General features: G+C 34.5%; 1 pseudogene; it reads left to right on the top strand.

The window, feature by feature from the left end:
* Positions 1-1,210: 1,210 nt before the first annotated feature.
* LOC104211546 (squamosa promoter-binding-like protein 6) lies at positions 1,211-4,879 on the top strand (annotated as a pseudogene).
* Positions 4,880-5,506: the final 627 nt, after the last annotated feature.

Genomic DNA, 5,506 nt, shown 5'->3' with positions numbered 1-5,506 from the left:
TAGCATCTATCTAAGTAAATTTTCTAAGTTATAATTAACTATATGAGTAATTTCTCTCTCACACACATACAATATATTGTAATTGATGCTAATAACTTCGGCTATACCTATATATATATATATATATATACACACGCGCACACACACACACTTCATTGTAATACTTTAACTATATATATAGCTTGTTATATTATATATATGTTAGTGTGTGTATATATATATATATATATATATATATATATATATATATAACACGTTTCGTTGTACTACTTTAACTACATATATAGCATGTTATAGTATATGTTAGTGTATTCATTATTTATATTGCAAAATTGTTAACGGATTACATTTATATTATTTAGATAGTAAATATAAAAGTGATTCAAAAGTTTGACCAATGTTGACCTAATAACCGACCAACTTTGGTCGGTTATTGTCTAGAAAATAAAATAAACCGACCAAAGTTGGTCGGTAAATGCTTTGCGTTAACCGACCAACGTTGATCGGTAATTTCAAATATAAATTCTTTAAATTTTATAAAATATTTTAAATAATAATATGATTATTAAAATTTTAAAAATTGGGTCCACATTATCGACCAAAATTGGTCGGTAATCCCAAATTTTCTTTGACTAAGCAAGTCTGACCAACTCGGTCAACGTGTTGACCAATTTACCGACCAATTTTGGTCGGTATTTATTTTTAAAAAAATGTAAAATATTTTTTTTTCTAGTTTTCGTCCAAGCTAGACGGTTTTTGGTCGCTTTTTTTAACCGACCAACGTTGGTTGGAAACTTTTGGTCGTTTTTAGCGGATTTCTAGTACTGAAAACTCTTGGAATATTTATTAAAAGATTAAAGACATGACAAATATGTCTTGCTGAAAGTTTTAACAACATTCAAGATCCAAATGGAGTGTTGCTACATGCTTCTTGATCATTAAATACATCAAGAAGATGCATATCATCAACAATTCGGAGGGAAAAATCAAGTGACAAACAGAGTTGTAATCCGCAATATTTATCAATAAAATTCTTTATTTTCTTTATAATTGTTTGTGATTGGAGATTTATTTTTCTGCACAAAATTTGTTGAAAAACCTTAAATCCAATTTAATTAGATTATTAGAGGGGCAAAAATAAGACTGAACTGGAAGAAGACAAAAGGTATGTAAAATATGTTATGTTCGACTCACAAAGGTATCAGCTTCAACAGTTGCAATAATATAATGCCCTACTAGCAAAGCACCTCTGTCTCTTTTTCTGTCTTCACTCTTCCCTCTTTCTTCCAATCTTCCTCTGGTAAGCTCAAGACAATATACTGTCATCCTCAAAATAAGTTGATTAACTTTAGCATTTTGTTTCTCTAGCATTATAGGTTTAGATAATTGTTCCATGTTAGATTATCTAAATGGGGTTCTTTCTTGATTTTTGTTTGGTACATTAAGATTTAGGTTCCATGTTGGTCTACCCCTGTTTCTTGGTATTTGATAGCCTTACTTTCAAACTTTATAATCTTTTTTTGATGTTCTAATTTGATTCCCTGGTTCTCTAGTTCTTATATTTTCTCTTTTCTTTTGGGGTAATTAATTGGCTTATGTACCATGTAAACAATAGCCCTTTTTCCTTACTTTTCTAATTTGATTTTCTTGGGTTACCTTTAAGGTCTTAATTTCAAGATATGAACTTTTATTTTTACTGATGCTTTTTTATCACTTTGTTCTTTGCATAATCAGAAATCAATTTGGATTCTGCTTTTGGTGAAAATTCACTGCATACTTTGAGCAACTTTAGTTTCTGCTAGAAATGGAACCAATTCTGTTTCTTGATAATAATGAAATCCCAGTTGGTGCACTTGCAAGAAGTAGAAATATTGTAAAAGATTGGAATTTGAACAACTTTTCTGATGTTGATAAAACCATGTTTGGCACTATCCAAGAAATCACTGAAAATATAGAATTTCCGGAATCAGGAATGGCTGATATTTTGAAGAAATGTGCTACAAGCAACCAATGGTCAGAAGGTTTAGGTGCTGAAACAGTTGATTCTTCTAGGAAGATGTTATCTATTTCTGTAAATACATTGGACTCCATTCTCGGGGAAGTGGAACTTAAAGAGAGATCTAATCATATTGGAAATAGGTGTAACGATCCCATATCATTGCCAATTGGATTGAAATTGGATCAGTTGGTTGATCATAGAGAAGTCAGGAGTATATCATCTTCAAAAGGAAGTTCACTTGTGTCTTTTAGCAGATTCTTTATTGCCAGCGGAAAAAGCCGATTCTCAGGAGGATGACTTGATTGTTTACAAAGTCAAGCGTAATTCGTCTTTGATGGGAAACTCAGCTTCGTCATCACTGGAACCTTTGCCGCTAGGAAAAAGACCGAGGACCACAAATTTGCATTCTCAGGTTCTTTTATGCCAAGTTTATGGTTGTAACAAGGACCTGAGATCCTCAAAAGACTATCACAAAAGGCACAAAGTGTGCGATGAACACTCAAAAACTACTAAAGTTATCGTTAATGGGTTTGAGCAAAGGTTTTGTCAGCAGTGTAGCAGGTATGGTCTGGCTTGTCATCTGCTTCTTCTGCTGTGTTGTAAAACTTCATTAGGATGGAACACATTAATGACGTTGTCCTTTATTTCAGATCATTTGACGAAACATGGTATAACTACATTTGATAATGCTGATTCATAGCAAAGTGCGTAGAACTAGTAGTCTTATTTGCATCTTTGATAAAGTTTTAGCATCAGAACTTTTAAAGAACAGATTATGACCCAAATGCGAGAATTCCTCTCCAGCTGCCTAAATATTCCATCTGAACTTGAACTCTAGTCCAACTGTTTTTGTGAACTTGACTTTGAATGAATGAGTGAGTTGTAGTAAGGTGAAGGAATTTAGGCAGTTGCAGTTTTTCATTTATTATCTGAATTATCCTCAAGTAAAACTACCCTGTGGTTCAGCAAAAAGGGGCTAGTTAGCGTAGATCTTGACTTCATCTATTCTTGTAGCTAATTTCTATCCATGTTATCTGAAATTTCAGAATTTAGTGGTTATGATAGTATGACTGTTTGTGAATGCTACACCAACATAGACTTTTGTGAACTTTTGCTATGCAGGTTCCATTTGCTGGCAGAATTTGATGAAGGTAAACGCAGTTGTCGTAAGCGCCTTGCAGGCGCGCCGGAGAAAGCCTCAATTTGATGCTCACTGGGGTAAGCTTAATGTCCCCCTCTTTTAACCATTCTAGACTTTGATGATTGTATTTGAACTTAGGAGTACTCCAGTACATTAGCCTTTTAAGTTCCATCAATTTGATTCTACAACTAAAAGTTTCCACGTCGGCCCATCCACCCTCTCCCTCTTTCCTCTCCAAAAGAATGAATTAGAAACCTCCTTTTTTTTTTTATCTTTCCAACTATGCTCTTTTGTTCGAGGGCATGATAATACTTTAATTCATTTGGTGTATTTCGAAAAAATTGTGTGCTGCAATACCATCTTATTACCTATTCTTATCTAGTACATATGCTAATTTTTGTTTGTTTTTAATTATTATTTACTAGTGCATTGGGTCAATGGTTACAACTCTTCCCTTAGCCTCTGGCACTGCCATCTTTTATATGCTTTGCGGAAAAATAGTATTTTTCTATTTTGTTGAGTCTGAATTTATGCTAATGGTTCAAGTTTATTCGATATAACTTCACAAAGGAGAGTACTATTTTTCCCCCCTGAAATACGTCCTGGCAGTTCGTTTTGTCAAGAAAAATTTGAAGGCCATCGCAAGCACATCAAATTGGAAGAAAAATCAATCTGCATCTCTCAATTAGCTATGGCAGTGACAAAGAAGCAGTCACCAATAAAAAGCTTACAGCATCATTATGTAATGAGAAAAGAAAATTCATCCAAGATTCATGCTGGGGAAACATTGTCAGTTCAAGAAACATTTGCAGGGCAAAACTCCGCTTGTGCTCTCTCTCTTCTGTCAGCCCACTCACAACACCATTTACACAACTCAGAAAATCGTTGTGGTCACCTTAAAAGAGATCATAATCCTCAAAACTTTTGCGGATTAAGTGCTTCGAGAAGCTTTACATCAAATGAATTATATTCATCTGAAGTATTTGAAATAGATAGGATCGTCCAAGTTCTTGATGACAGTCAAGCTGTTTCAACTGATGATCTAAGAGAAAGATGTGTTCGAAGATCAAATTCTATGAATTCTAAGCATGACCTTTCTCTAGAAGATGGACCAACCGTGGATTTAGTTCAGTTGTCATCGCACCTGCAAAGAGTGGAACAGCTGAAAAATTCTGACCAAGTGAAACAGGAGAATGATATCTTCCGTTGCTTTACGACCACATGAGGATTAAGAAACCTTCAAGGTGTGTAGCCATGTCCAATTGAATATTAAATGCTTCTTTCTTTTCTATCATGATTTGGAGTTCGTGATGCCTTTGGAGGTAATTCAATAGATCGAGTTGATTTAGGCCTTGGGAACTCTGTGTTTGAACCATGTAAAACATTGTTGTTTTGTTTTTGATCCTTGCATAATTCATGCTTAATTGTTGCAGTATTAATATGATACCTGAAAGCTATTGAGGAGATTCAGCCGATACAAGAATGGCTTTGCTGACAAGTCAAGAGGCAAAGACAGAATAATAAATGGTAGATATCGATCTGTATATTTTGTAAGTGTCATTTTAGTTTCTTTGCTGCATCAATTGCTCAATTGTATAGAAAATGTTATCAAAAGGATCATATTTTTCTGTGTATATATGTTTGTGGCCTCAAAGGTGAATTATAAACCCTTGAGGATTGATAAAAGATACATAAATCATGTGTTTTAAGGTGAAACCTTTCATCAGCATTTCGTGTGATGCAACATTCTATTTCCTCATAGAGAAAAGTAAAAATGACACTTTTGTGGCAAAAACTTGCTCTATTGTTTTCAATTCAACACTTTTGAGAGTGAAACACCATTCTAAAATCGGCAAAGGGCTAAATATACCCTCTACTTTCAAATATTGTTTACCTGTACCCTTCGTTATACTATTGGGCTATCCATACCCCTACCGTCATATTGTGGAACAAAAATACCCCTATCGTCATACTTTGAAACAAAAATACCCCTATTTTGGATGGAGTCAGGGGTGGGCATATATCGGGTAAAACCGATAACCCGAACCGTTAATTCTTTATTGGGTTATCGGTATTGGGTTATTGGGTTAACGGTTCGGTAACGGGTTAAATTTTGTTTTTTATTGGGTTATCGGTTCGGGCTCAGTTTGCATTTTTGTTATTGGGTAAAAACCGATAACCCAATAAGAATGATGTAATTTACTAATTTACCCTTAAGTATATACTAGGGTTATTTATTTTCCTAATTCCCTCTTCACTCTTCACTCTTCAGTCGTTTGTCTCTCAGTTCTCATTCTTGTTTCCGTCACAGCCCCCAAGAGTCAAGACGCAAGACTCACCACCAGTTCTCCGCCAGACATCAGTAG

The sequence above is a fragment of the Nicotiana sylvestris genome, chromosome 11, assembly GCF_000393655.2.
Source record: "Nicotiana sylvestris chromosome 11, ASM39365v2, whole genome shotgun sequence".
NCBI classification, from domain to species: Eukaryota; Viridiplantae; Streptophyta; class Magnoliopsida; order Solanales; family Solanaceae; genus Nicotiana; species Nicotiana sylvestris.
The sequence above is the reverse complement of the archived record's forward strand: the minus strand, read 5'-3'. Positions and strand labels throughout refer to the sequence as shown.